The sequence below is a fragment of the Stegostoma tigrinum genome, chromosome 7, assembly GCF_030684315.1.
Source record: "Stegostoma tigrinum isolate sSteTig4 chromosome 7, sSteTig4.hap1, whole genome shotgun sequence".
In the NCBI taxonomy this organism is placed as follows: domain Eukaryota; kingdom Metazoa; phylum Chordata; class Chondrichthyes; order Orectolobiformes; family Stegostomatidae; genus Stegostoma; species Stegostoma tigrinum.
In genome coordinates this window covers 78,682,846-78,703,627 of record NC_081360.1, presented here as the reverse complement: position 1 = coordinate 78,703,627, position 20,782 = coordinate 78,682,846, and the positions used below count along the sequence as shown (strand labels likewise).

Genomic DNA, 20,782 nt, shown 5'->3' with positions numbered 1-20,782 from the left:
TCTATCTCATTTCACATCACCAAATCTAGAATTATCTGTTCTCTTGTAGGGTCTACCATAAGCTGCTCCAAAAAAAAAACCACATCTTGGAGACATTCCACAAATTCCTTTTCTTGACATCAGCTGCTAACCTTATTTTCCCATTGCACCTAAATATTGATGTCCTCCATGATTGTTGTAATGATGCCATTTTTACAGAATTTTCAAAATCCTGATTTAATTTCTTTAATCCATCCTGACTACTGCTAGGAGGCCAATACACAACTCCCATCAAGGTCTTTTTCCTTTATGATTCCTCTACTTTACCCACATAGAATGACATAGATTCTATCAACTTAATTTCATTGGAAGGGCAGAGTACCAATTGCAGAAGAACTTCAACACCTGCAAGTTCCCTCCAAAGTCATGCATCATTTGGACCTGGAATTTTTTCACTGTTCCTTCAATATCACTGGTTAACAATCCTGGGACTCCCTTTCTGTGGGTGCTTCTATAACAAAGACTAATTGTTCAAAAATGCAACTCAACACCACCTTCTCCAGAAGAATTAGGATGGACAACAAGCCTTGGCTGAGCCAGTAAGGCCCATGCTCCCATTATGTACTTAAAGAAACCATCATTTCACATATCTAGAATAGAGTCAGTCTATCCACAAGAACTTATCAAACAGACTAATCCAAAGAGGATTGCCAAATTTCCCCATCTTCCAATCCATTCTCAAAATACCCAGACTAGTTAACTGCATATTGAACAATCTGTCAATGCAATATCTTCAAATGAAGAGTATTTACCAATAAGAGAAAGGATCACACCATAATTTATGGATTTATATACTATGATTCTGGAATCAACCTACAATGACCATGGTTGGGTAGTTTGTCAATTGTTGAGGGGATCACATGATCAGTCAATTAACCTTCTTGTGACATTTAAGAATACTTTTGTCCAAGCAAATGAGAACAGAAGAGGAGATCAAATGTAGTTAAAGCACTTAGCTAACTATATTTCCTTTCTCTTCCTCTCCTTCTCTCCATCCACCATTCAGACTTGGTGCTGCCTTTGTTTGATGAGCCACAAGATATGAGTAGTATTTGGAAAAAAAAATCAATCCAGCTGACATTATTCTAAGAAAAGATCTGTCAACATTTTTAAAAATCAATCATTCTTCATGCCATAGGAACATAAGTTGCAGGAACAAATGTAGGCCATTCAAACCCTCAAATCTTCTCCACCATTCAACAACTGATCTGATAATCTTCAAATCCACTTTCATGCTTAGCTAACAAAGTGTGGAGCTGGATGAACACAGCAGGCCCAGCAACATCTTAGGAGCAGAAAAGCTGACATTTCAGGCATAGACCCTTCATCAGAAAAGTATGAACATCCACAGGGCTGCCTTTACTAACACCATATCCTTCCTTATTTACTGAAATAACTGCTCAGAGGGTGGTATCCCATCAAAAATTCACCTTTTATTTACCTGCACACAGTACACTAACTGTGACCAGCCAGCTCAGAGCCAGTCCCCTGAACTGAGGAGATGCGAAGTTAATAAAATGCGAGATAATGGGAGCTGCAGATGCTGGAGAATTCCAAGATAATAAAATGTGAGGCTGGATGAACACAGCAGGCCAAGCAGCATCTCAGGAGCACAAAAGCTGACGTTTCGGGCCTAGACCCTACACATCAGAGAGGGGGATGGGGAGAGGGAACTGGAATAAATAGGGAGAGAGGGGGAGGCCGTCCGAAGATGGAGAGTAAAGAAGATAGGTGGAGAGAGTATAGGTGGGGAGGTAGGGAGGGGATAGGTCAGTCCAGGGAAGACGGACGGGTCAAGGAGGTGGGATGAGGTTAGTAGGTAGCTGGGAGTGCGGCTTGGGGTGGGAGGAAGGGATGGGTGAGAGGAAGAACTGGTTAGGGAGGCAGGGACAGGTTGGACTGGTTTTGGGATGCAGTGGGTGGGGGGGGGAAGAGCTGGGCTGGTTGTGTGGTGTAGTGGGGGGAGGGGACGAACTAGGCTGGTTTAGGGATGCAGTAGGTGAAGGGGAGATTTTGAAACTGGTGAAGTCCACATTGATACCATATGGCTGCAGGGTTCCCAGGCGGAATATGAGTTGCTGTTCCTGCAACCTTCGGGTGGCATCATTGTGGCAGTGCAGGAGGCCCATGATGGACATGTCATCTAGAGAATGGGACGGGGAGTGGAAATGGTTTGCGACTGGGAGGTGCAGTTGTTTGTAGCGAACTGAGCTGAGGTGCTCTGCAAAGCAGTCCCCAAGCCTCCGCTTGGTTTCCCCAATGTAGAGGAAGCCACACCGGGTACAGTGGATGCAGTATACCACATTGGCAGATGTGCAGGTGAACCTCTGCTTAATGTGGAATGTCATCTTGGGGCCTGGGATAGGGGTCAGGGAGGAGGTGTGGGGGCAAGTGTAGCATTTCCTGCGGTTGCAGGGGAAGGTGCCGGGTGTGGTGGGGTTGGAGGGCAGTGTGGAGCGAACAAGGCAGTCACAGAGAGAGTGGTCTCTCCGGAAAGCAGACAGGGGAGGGGATGGAAAAATGTCTTGGGTGGTGGGGTCGGATTGTAAATGGCGGAAGTGTCGGAGGATGATGCGTTGTATCGGGAGGTTGGTAGGATGGTGTGTGAGAACGAGGGGGATCCTCTTAGGGCGGTTGTGGCGGGGGCGGGGTGTGAGGGATGTGTTGCGGGAAATACGGGAGACGAGGTCAAGGGCGTTCTCGATCACTGTGGGGGGAAAGTTGCGGTCCTTAAAGAACTTGGACATTCAGTCTGGGGATCTGCGGAGGATGAAAAACAGCAGAGGTCCTTTGCAGGTCTGGGAGAGGGAGGCTCTGAGCTGGGGCAGGCTGGATTGCAGTGCCTGGAGGTGCCGGCGCATGGCTGCAAGTGTCTGTTTCAGGACTCGCAGGGAGAAACGCTTCTGACGGGTCTGAATATTCACCAACACCTTCCACCCCAACCTTCAGTTCACCTGGGCCATCCCCAGCACATCCCTCATCTTCCTGGACCTCTCAGTCTCCATCTCAGACAACCAGCTTGTAACTGATGTCCATTTCAAGCCCACCGACTCCCACAGCTACATAGAACACACCTCCTCCCACCCACCCTCCAGCAAAAATTCCATCCCCTATTCCCAATTCCTCCGCCTCCGCTCTCACGATAAGACATTCCACTCCCGCACATCACAGATGTCCAAGTTCTTTAAGGACCGCAACTTTCCCCCCACAGTGATCGAGAACGCCCTTGACCGCATCTCCCGTATTTCCCGCAACACATCCCTCACAACCCGCCCCCGCCACAACCGCCCTAAGAGGATCCCCCTCGTTCTCACACACCATCCTACCAACCTCCGGATACAACGCATCATCCTTCGACACTTCCGCCATTTACAATCTGACCCCACCACCCAAGACATATTTCCATCCCCTCCCCTGTCTGCTTTCCGGAGAGACCACTCTCTCCGTGACTCCCTTGTTTGCTCCACACTGCCCTCCAACCCCACCACACCCGGCACCTTCCCCTGCAACCGCAGGAAATGCTACACCTGTCCCCACAACTCCTCCCTCACCCCCATCCCAGGCCCCAAGATGACATTCCACATTAAGCAGAGGTTCACCTGCACATCTGCCAATGTGGTATACTGCATCCACTGTACCCGGTGTGGCTTCCTCTACATTGGGGAAACCAAGCGGAGGCTTGGGGACCGCTTTGCAGAACACCTCCGCTCAGGTCGCAACAAACAACTGCACCTCCCAGTCGCAAGCCATTTCCACTCCCCCTCCCATTCTCTAGATGACATGTCCATCATGGGCCTCCTGCACTGCCACAATGATGCCTCCCGAAGGTTGCAGGAACAGCAACTCATATTCCGCCTAGGAACCCTGCAGCCATACGGTATCAATGTGGACTTCACCAGTTTCAAAATCTCCCCTTCCACTACTGCATCCCTAAACCAGCCTAGTTCATCCCTTCCCCCCACTGCACCACACAACCAGCCCAGCTCTTCCCCCCCCCACCCACTGCATCCCAAAACCAGTCCAACCTGTCTCTGCCTCCCTAACCGGTTCTTCCTCTCACCAATCCCTTCCTCCCACCCCAAGCCACACCCCCAGCTACCTACTAACCTCATCCCACCTCCTTGGCCTGTCTGTCTTCCCTGGACTGACCTATCCCCTCCCTACCTCCCCACCTCCCCACCTCCCCACCTATACTCTCTCCACCTATCTTCTTTACTCTCCATCTTCGGTCCGCCTCCCCCTCTCTCCCTATTCATTCCAGTTCCCTCTCCCCATCCCCCTCTCTGATGAAGGGTCTAGGCCCGAAACGTCAGCTTTTGTGCTCCTGAGATGCTGCTTGGCCTGCTGTGTTCATCCAGCCTCACATTTTATTATCTCTTAATAAAATGTGAGGCTGGATGAACACAGCAGGCCCAGCAGCCCAGTTCGTCCCCTCCCCCCACTGCATCACACAACCAGCCCAGCTCTTCCTCTCTACCCACTGCATCCCAAAACCTGTCTAACCTGTCTCTGCCTCTGCCTCCCTAACCTGTTCTACCTCTCACCCATCCCTTCCTCCCACCCCAAGCCGCACCTCCATCTCCTACCTACTAACCTCATCCCACCTCCTTGACCTGTCTGTCTTCCCTGGACTGACCTATCCCCTCCCTACCTCCCCACCTATACTCTCCTCTCCACCTATCTTCTTTTCTCTCCATCTTCAGTCCACCTCCCCCTCTCTCCCTATTTATTCCAGAACCCTCACCCCAGCCCCCTCTCTGATGAAGGGTCCAGGCCCAAAACATCAGCTTTTGTGCTGCTGGGCCTGCTGTGTTCATCCAGCCTCACACTTTATTATCTTGGATTCTCCAGCATCTGCAGTTCCCATTATCAGAGATACTAAGTTTCCTGTTTATATTAGACAGTCAAATCTTTCCTGATTGGCCCAAGTTAGCAACCCCAATCAAGGGCCTTGTTGTCAATGAGGTCCACCTGGTTCCGATCACTGCATAGTGCTAAATATTTCACAATTTTGCAGGAAGTACCTAACTTGTGCTTTGCAAAATTATACAAAGACCTTGTTTTCTATGCTCCATTCTCTTTGAATGGAAGCCAACATTTCATTTGCCTTCCTAATTACCTACCAAGCTTCAATGTTAGCTTTTTGCAACTCATGCACAAAACCTCAAAAAGACTATTGAGCTCAGCCTGAAGCCTTGCAAGTTATCAATCTAGAAATTCCACATACCAATAACTTCTATTAAACATTGAAAGTGCTTGTCATCTATCCTTTGTAATTTAATTCTGAGTGTATTTGCATGTGAAATCCTGGATGCATTTGTGAGAGAGAGTTGGCGTGCCTTTATTATTTTTACTTCGATTTGGTGCTTAGTACAATAAATACCGCGCTCTCTTCTTTGAAAACCGTACAAAATACTTGTCAACCTGTCTGTTTATTTTACAAAAACAGCATTTTAGCCCAACACTGAATTGGTAAGCATAGCTATACTGAAGAAAATAGTACCTTGCTATGATTAAACAAATGGGCTAAAAGGGCAACCATTGTATTCCCATCACACCTGCACCTATCACATTCAATTTTTGCTTTGACTAAAGCCAGTATTTCTTTATCAGTGTTACGTTAAAATTGTAAAACTTCCACCTACCAAATCAGAGGATGTACCTTCACTTCCTGGACTGCAGATGCTCAATATGGTGGCTCATCACCCTTTTCTGTGCGCATGAACTTTGTGAACCCTTTGTCGTATGAATAGATTTGAATACTGATTTGAGAAAAGCAAGAGAGAAAAAAAAAACTGTAGCAAAGTCAGGATTGCAAAGAAATGTTGAAATTTCTTAATCATGATCTGAAATCTAAATAGAAAATGCTTGAGAAACACAGCAGCAGAAGTCTGAAGAAGAGTTGTATTTGCCTTTAAATTTCAATCCTCTTCCTCTTTCCACAGATGCTGCCAGACCTGCTGGGTTTCTTCACTATTTTCTGCTTTATTTCAGATCTCCAGCATCTGCAAATTGGAAACATTTACTCTTATTTGTCGACTGATATTGCATATCTTGCTGAGATTTTCAGACACCTAGTTGGAGACATCCATTTGCCAACATCAGGCTTCTGAAAAATAGCTGGACAACTTAAAGTGCATTTAAAGAACAGGCAGTGTATATCAATGAGGCAGAATTAAGTTCCAGTTCCAAACAGCTTGGCAGTTAGAAATATATTTAATGGGTGATTTAGCATGTGGAACAATAATGGAGAACCTGTTTCCCCCTTAGATGGATCAACAAAGAGCGTACAATTACACTGGAAACCTCTTTGCAGGACTGCGGGTTGAAAATATGATCTCTTTTATTATGTACCACTTCAAAAAAAATTATATTGAAATTCAAAAGGTTGACAACTGCAATGCATGTGGCAATAATAAATTCAATAAAATGTGTTGTCTTTTCTTTGCCTTCCTTCAGACAATATGAAAATATTGTACACTTGAAAAACATCTTTGCTCCATTAAAGTTCTCAAAAGTCAAAGGTTTATATTTCTTTAATAAAAAATACAATGGCTGGCTAATTCCAAAGGCAGCACACAACTCAGGAATCGATTTTACACAGCTCATTGCTGTATGAGAAATTTAAAAAAGAGACTAACCTCTTTGTTTTAATTTTCCTCAACCTATTGGAGCTTTCCGTTTTGAGAGTGAAGTTGTCAATCCAACTCAATTGTACTCCAACAACATGAACCAAGTTAATAGATATAACACTAGGGATAAAGAAAATGATCTACCTCACTTGTGAAATATTGAAAAAGTCCTTGTGAACTGTGGACTGTGCTGTAATTTATTAACAGAGCTCAGGTTGTCAATCTACACATCCACAAATACAATCAGTCCCCAAGTACATGCATATTTTTAGGTTACCAGACCTATCAGTTCAGAACTAATCACTCAAAGGACCATGGAATGTTGCATGTCAATAAATTGGGTTATTCCAAAGGATTTTAAATGGAAAGAGATTAAGAAGAAAGGACTCAAAACATTAACTCTACTTTGTCTCCAAAGATGCTTCCAGACCCTGTCAAATTACTCCAGCATAGATTCCCTGCAGTGCAAATAAAGACTACTCAGTCCATCGAGTCTGCACTGAACCTCCGAAGAGATTCCCACCCTACCCCCTTAACCCTATATTTACCATAGATAACCCAGCTAACCTACACATCTTAGGACTGTGGGAAGAAACTAGAGCACCAAGAAGAAACCCACACATAAAGGGCTCTGGAGAATAGGAGAACAAGTAAACTCCGCACAGACAGTTGTCCGAAGCAGGGATTGAACCTGGCCCCCCAGTGCTTGAGTCATTCGTGCTAATTACCATGCCATTGTGTCTCAATTTCTGCTGTTGCTTCAGATTTCCAGCACCAGTAGTTCTTTGTTTTATTATGCAGTGGAAGAAAAATTTGTGTCCTGAAGCATGCTAACTGGAAAAGCTGCAGTGCAATTCAACAGGCTGGCCCAGAGTGTACGCTCAGTGGTCAAACGAGACTCCTCAGCTTCGCGATAACTGAAAGGATTTCCACAAATGGTGATGAAGTTATTATTAGGAATCCAGAGATCAGACTTTGAAGGGATATAAACTGGACTGCCAATTTGTTATCAACTGTTTTACACTTTTTGTGCTAAGCCACAATTTATCCCATTCTGTTCTAACTGCCCACTGGCTGCAATCATCCTCCCTACAAATGGGACATGGACAGATGATTAAAATGATCATCATACCACAGTTAGGAAAAAAAAGAAAAAATATGAAATAAACTATGAAGTGAAGAGTATTTTCAGCATTTCCCATTTTCATTTTCATTTTCCGTATTCTCTGATTTCTTTTCTCTACCTGTGGATAAGCACACGGTGTTCATTCAGCAACTCCTGTTGCTCATTCTGATGAAATTCAGAAAGTTGTCAGTAGGAGATTTCAGATGTGAAACTTTCATAACGTTATGTTCTTTTTTTTGACACTAAAATCACTTCAATCATCTACCTGGTTCTGCTGCATTCATTAACCAGCAGGTCATTTGTTCTCTTTTGTTCTTATTCTATTAAAATGATTGGTCGTTTCTCATTCCTTTCAGTCCTGATGAATAGCTGTTTGTCACGAGCATTCATTTGCTGTTCTCTCCACAGGCATGAACAAATAAATGATCAGAATTGTTCCACAGAATTCAGGACTGCTGCTTGGAAGACAGGCATCACAATCTTCCCACAGGCTGCCAGCTAAATGGCCACCTTCGCACTTAATGTCCTATTAATGACAACGGGTGTGCTCCCAATTCTGCTGGCTCAGTCAGAGGCCAGCAGTTCCACAGCCCTTGTGACACTACCAGGAGAATTGTGTGCAAATCAGAGGCCATGACGGTGCCTCAACACGGAGGTGCCTTTGAAAGTGTAAAATTAAACGAAAAATTCAGAAGGATTAAGCCGAATGGTGCTGTGCAGCTGAGGTTCCTCTGACAGCAACTTCTATACCTGCAGCCTCTCACACCTTGGACAAGGACAGCAGAAAATGGGAACACTGCCAGCTGCCGTTCCTTTTCAAGCAACACACTTGGACTTGGAGTCACACCCTCTTGCTTTCATTACTGCTGGGTCAAAATTGCGAAAATCACCTTACAGCATTCTGGCTGTCCATACACTGCAAGCACTACTGTGGTTTAAGAAGGCAACTCACCATCCTTATGTCCTGGTCAAAAGGATTGAGCAATAAATGCCACCTCACTAACAATGCCCACATACAATGAACAAAGGGAAAAAAAACCTTTGTAGTTGATGAGAAACTCATCTCCACGATTCATTTCAACTATGGGTGAAGCATTTTTACTCACAAACGCATCATTGGAGCATTGAAACATAGAAAATAGGAGAAGGTACAGGATCTTTTTCCCTTTGAGTCTGATTCAAGCATGGAGCCTATAATTCTGATTGTCTCAGCCTGCAATAGAAAGGCTGCCTCCATTAAACTGAAGCCTCTTTTCCGCCGGCAAAATAGTAGCTGAAAAAAATTGCCCCAATGGGATTTTGATTATATTCAGTAAATGCCCGTTTCAGTGGAATGGGGAGCTAATGTGCATCCCAGATTATCCATGAGAATTTTCTCAAGCAGCAGAAATCCATTGAAAAGCCATCTAAACCTGCTTTCCCTCTCTGTTCCTGATATTCCCTGCCCCAGCCCCTCCACAAACATCCAGCTTCCGTGCCCACTTTCGCAGGCCCAAGAAAATGCAACCTGATATATAATTGCTGCGCTGTTAGTTTCTTTTCAAACAATATATTATGTTATTTCCATTCAATTATAAACGCATGTTTTACTTTCGTATGAGCAGAGGGTTTGGAACCTGGGAATCTCCATACTGGTTGCATTGACTTACTTCACTATAACGCATTCTTGAGTTGCAGGCAGAATTGAAAGCTTTTCTATTGAATGACATTAAATGTAGTTTACGATTATCTCAATGCTACCAATATTAGGGCTGGCATGGTGGTTCAGTGGTTAGCCCTACTGCCTCACAGTGCCAGGGACCCAGGTTTGATTCCACCCTTGGGTGATTGGCTGCATGGAATTTAACATTCTCGCCGTGTCTGTGTGGTTTTCCTCTAGATGCTCCAGTTTCCTCCCAAAGTCCAAAGATATGCAGGCTGGCTGAATTGGCCATGGAAATTTCAGGGTTACAAGGACAGCGTGGGTCTGGGTGAGATGATCTTCTGGAATTGCGGCGAATGGCCTGCTTCCAACCTCTAAGGATTCTACGTACAGTGTCCTCAGTTCGAGCTCATTTTTTTTCCTTGACTATTCACAATGAATGTATATAGTGGTAATGGATTTTAAGTAATTAAAGGTTACTTAGATCATGATTTAAACTGACAAATGTTACTATCATCCTTTAAGCTCAACTTATATAAATTTGCCAGAGTCAATTATAATAATTAATAATGGAAGTGCCAGAAACATTACTTGGAAAAGTCCTAAACTGAATCAGAGTTCATCACATTACCACAGAATTGTTACAGTGCAGAAGGAGATCGTTTAGACCATTATGTGTGCATTGGTCCGACAGAACAAACTTATAAATCATGACTTAATACCATTTTCCCACCTTTTCTGCATATTGTCATAAATTATTTCAATTTGAATAATCATTCAACACCTTCCTGAATGCGTTGGTTGAACTATCCTTGACCATAATTCCAGGCAGAGCATTCTAATCCAGAAACCTCGCTGTAGGAAGTGTTTTTCCTCACTTTCCACTTCTTTTATAAATTACTTTAAATCTGTGTCCCCTTCATCTTGACTCTTCTACAGGCAATAACAGTTTATCTGAATACAATGTATAGAATTCTCACGATTTTGATAATTTCAATTGAAACACCTCTCAACCTTTCCTCCACAATGAAAACAGCCCTAACCTCTCTAATTCATCTTCATATCGGAAGTTTCTCTTTGCTGAAATCATTCTTGTAAACTTCTTCTGCACTCACATCTTTCGTAAAGTATGGCACCCAGAAGTGTACACAATACTCCAATTGTTGTCTAACCAGTGTCTTTTACATAACCTCCTGTACTCGATTTAGTTATTAATAAATCCTTGAATCCTGTGTACTTTATTCACTACTATCTCTATCTGTCCTGCTATATTTAATAACATATATGACCCTCCCTGTTCCTGTACTTCTGTTACAGTCGGACTTGTTGTTTTCTGCTGTTACCTATATTCTTTCTACCAAAATGTATCAACTCACACTTCTCCACATTGAACCTCACTTGTCACCTACCTGTCCATGCCAACTTTGGAACATTTTTAATGAACTTTTTTTTTATGTAATTGCAAGGTTTAGATTTTATTTAACAGCATCCATCCCTAATCTTGTTGGCAAAAGCTGGAATTGCTGAATAGTAACTGTTTATAATCATGTGTAAATTTATATTTAAGCCATGCTTTAACATAATATGAATTTAATTTAAACATTATTGAAAGAATTACACATAGACATAGAGATAACTCAGATTTTACTCTTGATTTTCCTAATTATCAGTCATTTCAAAAGGATTTGATAGTCAACAATAAACTTAAAGCGATATATGATACTGAATATTGCATCATTGTTAAGAATAAAAATGAGCATTCCTGCTCTGTGCATGACAAGAAATTATAAGTTGCTGAACTTGAGGAAATTTCTGAAAGATGAGGAGGTATAGAATCTGAAACAAAAGGCGGAAGAGGAAAAAGAAGATATAATGGTAACATGAAAACACATTGTCACAAAAAAAATATACAGAGAAAAGTAGAAAATGGACCAGAGGTAGAGCTGAATGAACACAGCAGGCCAAGCAGCATCATAGGAGCAGGAAAGCTGACGTTTCGGGCCTAGGCCCTATTTCTAAAGAAGGGTCTAAGCCTAAGCGCTCTGAAAGTCAGAAACCACTTACCTAATCCTAGCTCTACAGCCATATTTTGCATTTTCTACTAGTCCTATCATTTTCTATTCTAATACATTGCTGAGTAGGTGTCCTGGAGATTAGCTAGAGCCAGCCAATCAACCAAGAAGTGTGCCTAGAAAGCCCGGACATCAATTATTGTTCCTGTAAGTTATTAGCTGATTATAGAGGAAAATGACAACACCAACCATGGACTGACATGAGTCACCACGGGGAACACCGACTCCAGCAGCTTGACAACAAATATCAATGCTATACATAAAACCACAATAACACCTTTCATGCGGCAATCATGACGAAACATGTCTGTCAAGGTTTGGCCTCTTCCTCAATCAGGGAAATGTGTGTCATTTGAAATCTCCATCTGATGTGGAAAGCTTGCTGTGTGCCCATCACGCTTTGTAGATCTGCAACTCTAAACCCTGCTCCCAAGTCTCCAGAATTCTTTCAATGGAACTATATCAATGGAACATTTACACTATATCGTAGTCATAGCTGGCATGTAGGCCAGGATCTTCGTCCGCATTCTGGAATCCCCTTTAAAACGTTTTTGAAAATATCACTTGCCCTTGTATGAACTCTGATCTTTAAAAAAATATTATTCTTTCTCCTATTATTGTCTCATTATTACTGAATTGCTCCCTAATCTCCTATCTTTGAGCTTCTGCACAAATGATCTTGCATAAATTCCTCATTTTTGCCCCAGGTAACCGCCTACTCAAATGTGTTCAGGAGAAAAACGTGTTCCATGTTTCCAGTTCTGTGCGGTTCTTCCACACTCTGCACAATTCTCCTTTCGCTATTGCAAAAACAACCCTCTGAAATCATCCTCTGTGAACTTTGCTCCCTTGCTGTCATGTCAGACTATCTCCAAACCTACTATCTCAAGTATTCCATTCAGAAAACTGTTCCCTTAAATATGTTTGTAGCAATTTACAATGGTTATTTAGGTCTCACAGTCTTCAAGAATTGCATATCACTGCCCTTTTCTGTGCTACTATTGCTGTTTGAAAGTTAAATTGTTGTTCTTATCTATTGAAGTTTGAAGTAAACTGTAATGGTTATCCTTCTCTTTTGGTCTGAATTGCCAATCGAGAAAAATGGTTCAATTTTAAGAGAGAAGAAAATAAAAACAAATGCACTTTTTAAAATATGCTTTCATATTCCTTAACTCATATGCATAACCTGAAACTATTGCAATTCTTGTACTTGTAACTCATAGTTTTCAGGGAAGATTATGCATATTAGCAGTGATAGTCACATTGTCCTCCATTTTGTACCCTCACCATTATCATCGCTCACTTCTCCTGCTTTGTCAATTGCATGAAAAACATAATTTTCCAGCCCTCTTCCGTTCTGAAGAAAAGTCTTTGGACTCAAAACAACTGCCTCCTCAGTTTTTATCACAACAGATACTGTCAAATTTCAAAAATGATGGACGGAGAGTAACGTGGACCTTGAAGCTGCTCCTGAGATTCAGGATTATTTCTAGTTTTACTTCCAGATTTCATATAATTCTTACTTTTTGGCAGTATAAAATTTTTATTTTGATTTATTGTTATTTATTTTATACTCAAAATCGCAAAAAAACCCAACTTTTTTTTAAAAACGTGTCTTTTCTTTCAAATGGAGTTCTGTTAACGGAGATTTTGAAGATGCAGACAAATGGATGGCTCGAGTGTTTTTTTCTCTAAAATTATACACTGAGGAGAGATTTTATTTAACATAACTAAAAAGCCTTTTTTTTAAATTGCAGAAGAATTTTTTTTTAATGGAGTTTTGTTTACAGAACTTTTAAAGTGGCCTGCATGCGAAGGGTTCTGGAATTAGTTCTTTTTTACCCTGATATTGAAAGCTGTCTACTGGACTATTTGAGCAGGAGCCATTCTTTAAATTTGATTCTCCAGCTAATTAGTTGATTTCATTTAAGATTTAGTGGATTGATTTTGTTTTTTTTTGCATGATTGCTTCTGGGTCCATGTTTGTTTGTCATTTATATAAACAATTTAGATGAGAATACAGAAAGCATGGATAGTTGTGGATGATACCATGATTGGCGTATAGTGGACAGTGAAGAAGGTTATCTAATTTACAAAGTGATCTTATTCAGTTGGGTCAATGGGCTAAAGAGTGGCAAGTGGAGTTCCATTTGGTAAAGATAACCTTATGGAAGTTTATAAATTAATGAGGGGCATAGATGAAGTAAATGGCAGGTGTCTTTTCCTGAGGGGAGGGATTTCAAGACTAGGCACTAAAATGGGAAGATAGAGATTTAAAAATTCAACGTAAGGGGCATTTTTCTTTCCACAAAGAATGGTTCGTGTGTGGAATGAACTTCCAGAGAAAGTGGCAGATACAGGTACAATTACAATGTTTAAAAGATATTTCGATAAGTCCATCATTAAGAAATGTTTGAAGGGATATGGGCCAAGCACGGGTAGGTGAGACTAGTTTAGTTTGAGATTACAGTCAGCATGGACTGTTTGGGCCAAAAATCCTGCTTCTGTGCTGAATGGCTCGATGACTGTATGATTTGCTGATGTTTTCCAGCAATTTCTGTTTTTATTTTATCATGCATTACAACAAACATCGAAACAAAAATGAAGGAAGGAAAGCATGCATTCACGCATTTATCTCCATGGAAGAAACAGTGCTAATTGCCATGAAAAAAGGTATCATTGAAACTGTGGGGCCAAGGTCAGCAATGATCAGTGCAGCCCCTGACATAACCCTCCATTTCTTCTGCACCTAATAATCTCTTCTGACACAGCCTTAGATATTATAAGCATACCCTTAGTACTGTCTCTTTTTCTTTGAACACAATATAATTGTGGTTTTATTTTTGCTTCATTTCAGGTACACAAGAACTAGAGACATCCCAGTCAGTGGAAGAAAAGAGAGTAACAATGAAACAACGTTCACAGTCACAATCTCAGAAGCTGACAGTGCACATACTTGAGGATAGGTGTGTCATCTGCACATGTGAAAACACTGCTTATGACTGCACAGGAAATGTGGTGATGTTAAAGGACAGCACATGCCCATTCACGTCAGCTTACTGGATTAATTACTCGTGTTGCAGATACCTAGATGAGAACATTAATAAGGAAATTGATAAAGACATTGAATGACAGAAAGCAATACCAAGGAGCATGGAGGAGTGCAGCATCAACTTGACATTGGGCTTCACACAAAGAATAGAGCCTATTCCTTCCAAAAGATGGAATAAGTCAACACAGTGCTAGGCACTACCATGTTGCATTATCTAACTGTTGACGTCACATCTGTCATAGCAATACCGACAGTTGAGTTCTGCTGTAGAAGTTTGGGTTGTTACCAATATGAATGTAGGAAATTATTCAGAGGAATTTTTAAGGTCCCTCAATAAGTAGAGCCGCTGATACAGCCTCTCCCTGGGATGATGGCATTTTTTCATGTTCCAAGCCCGACCACCCAGCATATGCTTTTGCTGTTGCTCTTTAACCAGCTAGCTTTGCCAGCTGCAGTCTAAACCCACGTGGTACAATGTGAAGCTAGGCCTTCTATGCCAGGGTTGCAGGACACTCTTCTTCACTGCTAGCTTTGGCTTCCTCAATTAGAGATTGGCATCTTTTCACCACCCACAGAGGAAGAATAAAATAGGGTAACAAGAATTCACAAAAAAGGTACGTGGATGGTCAACAATAAGACCATACCTAAGGATCATTTGCGAATTTAGTAAGTATGTTTGAATTTATAAAATCATATTGGAAAGTGCATTCATTTTTTATTGGCTTGAGTTTTTATGTTGGGGGAAGAGGACAATGAAGTGGTTAGTGATAAGGGAGGGTAAGGACATGGGCATGTTGAAGAATGCGATTGAATAATCAAAGCTATTGGTTTTGCTTTATAATTATTTCATTACTTTGAACCCAAGCAAGAAAGGGCTTTCTAAATTGTACTCGCTCTTCTTTTTTATGTTATCTTACCTTGTGTTGCACTTCTCCACTTTCCATGTTGTAGTCATTCAGTGACTCTCCTTAGTACTACTGTTGCTCAGGTTTTCCTCATGTATCCATAAGAAATAATCCACTAACTGATTGTAACCAATTCATCATCCTATTAGAAGTGTTTGGATGATGAGGAATGTAGTATGAGGTGACGGTTTTGAATAAATTAATGCTAATGTTGTGCTAAGTTCCACCCAAGTTCCACATTGTTTTCAGATGGTAATAGTTGAAATCCATAGGTATTCCTGACTGGAATACCTATGCTCGACATAGCTCTGTGTAGTCCCATGTAATTATGCTGAGCAAATTAATGTAAACATTATCTATGACTATGTGCAATAAGTTACTCTCTTAATTAAGGCAAATGCCTTTTCTGTTTGACTCATTAGTGGTCTACTTTTGCCACTGGTCCCTCACTACCACTGACCCCTGACCACTCTATCTGCATTACTATCAAGTTACTCTATGCTGGTAGGACTCAATATCGTGAATGACAACTTCCTTGTCGCAAACTACTCTGTGTCCTTCATTTTTTTTCATGTATCTGAACTGAGTGAGGTTAAAGGTTTTAAAAGTTGAAACTGAAAACTGGCAAAGGTGATGTCAAATCAGAACCACACACTGACTGACACTATAACCAATACTGACAGCACTTATTAGGTGCAAAAACTCTTTGTGTCCCTTCAAAGACTTCATGGCCTTTTTTTAATTAGGAAACTTACAAAACTATTCACAGATCCAAATAGAGATCTAAACAGGAATCAGAAAGTATTCTGGTTATTGAAGAAAATTGTACTTCAGTCACATTTAAAGTAATTAGTTGAATTTAAGGGATTTGGCTTGGCAGAATGTCTAAACTCTTCAAACAGATAAGAAGGGTTTCCAAAGGACCTTAACTCAAAATCAGACCTTGCCTCCAACAGAAGATCAATAAATTAAAAATAGGATTGAGCAGAATTAAATTGAGGAGGTGATGGTGATCTATGAGCCCAAGAAAATATTCTGTGGAAAGAGTTTAAATCTCACCATAGCAACTGTTGAGACCTCGGTTTACCAAGTTACATCACTCCATTAGAACACTGGATAGGACTTCTCCCTATTAGAGGTTAAGTGCTGTTCATAAATCCAGCGAGTCATACAACATGGAAACAGGCCTTTGGTCAAATTTGCCTATGTTGACCAATTTTCCCAAATTAAACTAGTCCCATGTGTCTGCATTTGGCCCATATCAGTCTAAATCTTTCCTATTCATGTACCTGTTCAAATATCTTTTAAATGCTGTATCTACTCAACTCTCCCACTTCCTCTGGTAATTCATTCCATATGTGCATCAACTTCTGTGTGAAAAAGTTGCTCCTCAGGTCCGTTTAAAATCTTTCCCCTCTCATCTCAAACCGATACCCTCCAGTTCTGAATTTCTCCACCCAAGGGAAAAGATGATTGTCATTCTCCGTTTCTATGCCCCTCATGATTTCATAAACCACTGTAAGGTCATCCCTCAATCTTTCATACTCTATGGAAAAACGTCCCAGGCTACCCAGTCTCTCCTTATAGATCAAACTTTCCAGTCCCAGCAACATTCTTGCAAAATCTTTGTTAAAAATTGTTGCCATGCAATGTTGCTGACTGTCCACTTTGGTCTCTTCCCAGGAGTTTGCTACAAGCATTGAAAGCTCTCAGAGTTTTCCTGGGAGAAAAAACAACACTGGGTCATTGCTGAGGTACTAAGCCTCCCACTTCCAGATGGTAGTTAGGGACTGGTGTGCCTCAGCACCCCAGGAGTGACTTTTCACCTTCAGGCCTTACAATGATAGCTTTACAATATAACCAACGAAGTGCCATGCTGTGACATAGTGCTTCTGCTGGGTGTGCAGTCTCAGTTATCACATGCAATATTTGTTTTGAGAGTGGATGAGCTCTTGGGCCTTTCTCCAGAAACTGCCAGTCTTTTATGTTGACATGATCAATATTCAGCTCACACCAGAGCTGATTCACAGTAGGGATTTGCTGCTATCAAAAGGGAGTTACTGCTTACCAAGTGGACCTTCCATCAGTTGGGTAGATGAGAGGGCCCACATTGCTCGGGTAACCAGGCTTAGGGATGTGTTGGAGATAATGGGAACTGCAGATGCTGGAGATTCCAAGATAATAAAATGTGAGGCTGGATGAACACAGCAGGCCAAGCAGCATCTCAGGAGCACAAACCCCTCCCAGTCGCAAACCATTTCCACTCCCCCTCCCATTCTCTTGATGACATGTCCATCATGGGCCTCCTGCACTGCCACAATGATGCCACCCGAAGGTTGCAGGAACAGCAACTCATATTCCGCCTGGGAACCCTGCAGCCATATGGTATCAATGTGGACTTCACCAGTTTCAAAATCTCCCCTTCCCCTACTGCATCCCTAAACCAGCCCAGTGCATCGCCTCCCCCCACTGCACCACACAACCAGCCCAGCTCTTCCCCCCCACCCACTGCATCCCAAAACCAGTCCAACCTGTCTCTGCCTCCCTAACTGGTTCTTCCTCTCACCCATCCCTTCCTCCCACCCCAAGCCGCACCCCCAGCTACCTACTAACCTCATCCCACCTCCTTGACCTGTCCGTCTTCCCTGGACTGACCTATCCCCTCCCTACCTCCCCACCTACACCCTCTCCACCTATCTTCTTTACTCTCCATCTTTGGTCCGCCTCCCCCTCTCTCCCTATTTATTCCAGTTCCCTCCCCCCATCCCCCTCTCTGATGAAGGGTCTAGGCCCGAAACGTCAGCTTTTGTGCTCCTGAGATGCTGCTTGGCCTGCTGGGTTCATCCAGCCTCACATTTTATTACTTAGGGATGTGTTGGATGACTTTAGTGTAACTGGCTTCCAGGGCATTGGTTAATGCAGACAAAGTCATCCATAGCCTTATGACTGTGGTATTTGTTTCTGAGAAGGTAGAAGATATTGAAGAAGCTCAGGCATGCTATAGGCTTTCAGATGAACAGACATGGCTGGAACTTGACACTGGCCCCTGATATTGACCAAATCTGAAGGAAACTAAGACCTGCAAGTTGACTCATTTCATGAAATTCCCTACATTATCTTTATAATGCTGCTGATGTGTGGGCATACGATGAGAGGCAGGTGAGAACATTGGAGGACCACTTCGGGTATGCTCTTGGACCTGTGCAAGCTTGCCATTACCACGTCCAAGCTGTGATCTTTCATAGCATCTGATTGTCTACTCCTCTTCCAAGATTATATTCCTGTTGTAAGGGGCCAAATTTTATTGTTCCTTCTGAACCATAAACTGCAAAATGGGAGTTGGACACAGCTTGGCAAAGTGCCAGCAAAACTTTTCATACGGCAACTTGAAGCTTAAATGTGATTGCATGCTTCAGATATGAAAGGATCGTGGTAGAACGTTTTCGAGTTCTGAGCTATGTAGGCTGTGGTGGGATTTGGGACAGAATCGAAAGAGAAGTTTGGTAAGGTCCACCTCAACATTCAGAACACCTTGCTGCATCTTTTATGTTTTGCTGAACAGTGAGGCAAGTTTCTCCTCAACTGCAGTGAGTTGTCTCATTCACATTCAGCTTCCAAATGTGACAAATTACCTAAATGTCAAGAATTCTCAACATGCAAATCAAGGTGTGCGTCTGGTGACTAATCAGGTAGCACAAAACAGCAATAACACTATGATCAGGGACAGGTACCCAGCTCATAGATTGGACCAGGTTGCATTTCAGGGCTGCTAGCTTGCTCTCTTATTGCTTAGTCACTTAGTGCCTACCTGCATGCTCACAGCATCCTTGCTTTTCTTTGCCTTGCTGTGCTAATTAACACTGTCAAACAAGCAGGCAGTTTGACTCTTGCTATACAGCAGTGAACTATGTCAATCTCACACCATGTACCATCAGATCGCACAGCAAATACAGAAAACACAGCATCCACGTCTTTGGAGAGTAGTCCTCCAACAAAGCCCATGGATACACTTGTCACTCAGGGGATCTGGTCTCAATCAGTCAAGGGCAACCTCTGATATCAGTCCAGAGGGATAGCTGTGGACAAGTGGCCACTTAGGGTGATTTCGGTCAAAAGGTCTGTGCTTCTGCAGTCCAATGGGTGACAATTGTCAAGTATGGGGGCAATATATTGTTAGTGAGTTTTGAGAAGATTTGTAGCTCAGGTTGTGGTTCTGGATGTGAGTTTGCCAACGCAGGAATGACATCACCAACCCAAGGAAACCTAAACAGATAAATAGAAAGCAGGGCGTAACACCAGCGCTTCACCGGAGGCTCACGGTTGATGTTATCTAGAATAGTGACGAAACGTCTGAAAACCAGCCTTCCAGCTCAGCAAGCAAACTCACATCCGCAATATATTGTAGCAGCTGTTTCTGCAAAACATGGCTGGGCTGGGTCAGTCTCGATAGGAGCTCAACTAGTCAAGAACATCCTAGTTTCAAATGGCAAAGAGGGTGTGGCCTCACCTTGCATGGTCACCATATATGCCAGGGACTGAAAGGGAAAGGTGGGCAGCTGTAAGCCCAAGTAACTGAATTAGGTGAAGACCTGGGGAGGCGGAAAGCCTGTGGGTGTTCACAGGAAGGGATACAGGATGAGAGTCTGAAGTTCAAGATCTCACCAACACATAGAGACAGAGATTGAAAACCACCTGTGGAAGAGGATCACTGCTGCTTTCCATCATGTTCAAAGCAAAATGGCAGAATAGGAAATTAAATGGTTGTGGACACTCCTGAAGTGGGCCGGGTACTTGACTCAACCTGTAGGGAGGGGGTTGAGAAACCATCAATGTTAGGCCCTTTTATGGACAAGCACATGAAACATAGACTCAAATTATAAAGCACGCAAGCCTGTGGTATTGACATCTCTGGCTGCCTTAATGAATTGGCTCTCTGCTTGCCGTGCATAGACCTGATTCAGGTATCTGTGCCTGCCTCATTATCAACAGCAGCTTTAAACAAAATAGACCAGTGAAAGAAAAGGAGTTTTGTACGATGGAGGGCAATGGTGTCAACAGGGCCTGTTGTTCGGTTCACACTTTGTGCATTTTAGTTCCACATGGTGCAACAGGTTCTTATCAATCCACGGTACTTCCAATGTGGACATCGTATTACTCATCATGCTGACACATTTGTATATGAGACTACATAGAGACTAAAACAAATTTATACAAGTGAGAGAATGCATATACTATTCATTGCTACCAATTCCACCAAAGCGCCCTCAATAAGTTTCTTCTTCCCCTCCATCCCAAATGGTCTTAGTTTAGTCCC

At 42.5% G+C, this 20,782-nt stretch overlaps 1 protein-coding gene across 2 annotated transcripts in view; it reads right to left on the bottom strand.

Moving 5' to 3' along the window:
* kynu (kynureninase) overlaps positions 1 to 6,821 on the bottom strand; it is a 212,819-nt gene extending 205,998 nt beyond the window's left edge. The window contains exons 1-2 of one of the 2 annotated variants that reach the window (XM_048534680.1): positions 6,681 to 6,821; positions 5,685 to 5,801 (exon numbers count right to left, since the gene is read on the bottom strand). The gene's annotated coding sequence lies outside the window, so the exon portion shown is untranslated. The remainder of the gene's footprint in view (positions 1 to 5,684; positions 5,802 to 6,680) is intronic. The other variant, XM_048534681.1, reaches the window with a different exon arrangement.
* Positions 6,822 to 20,782: the final 13,961 nt, after the last annotated feature.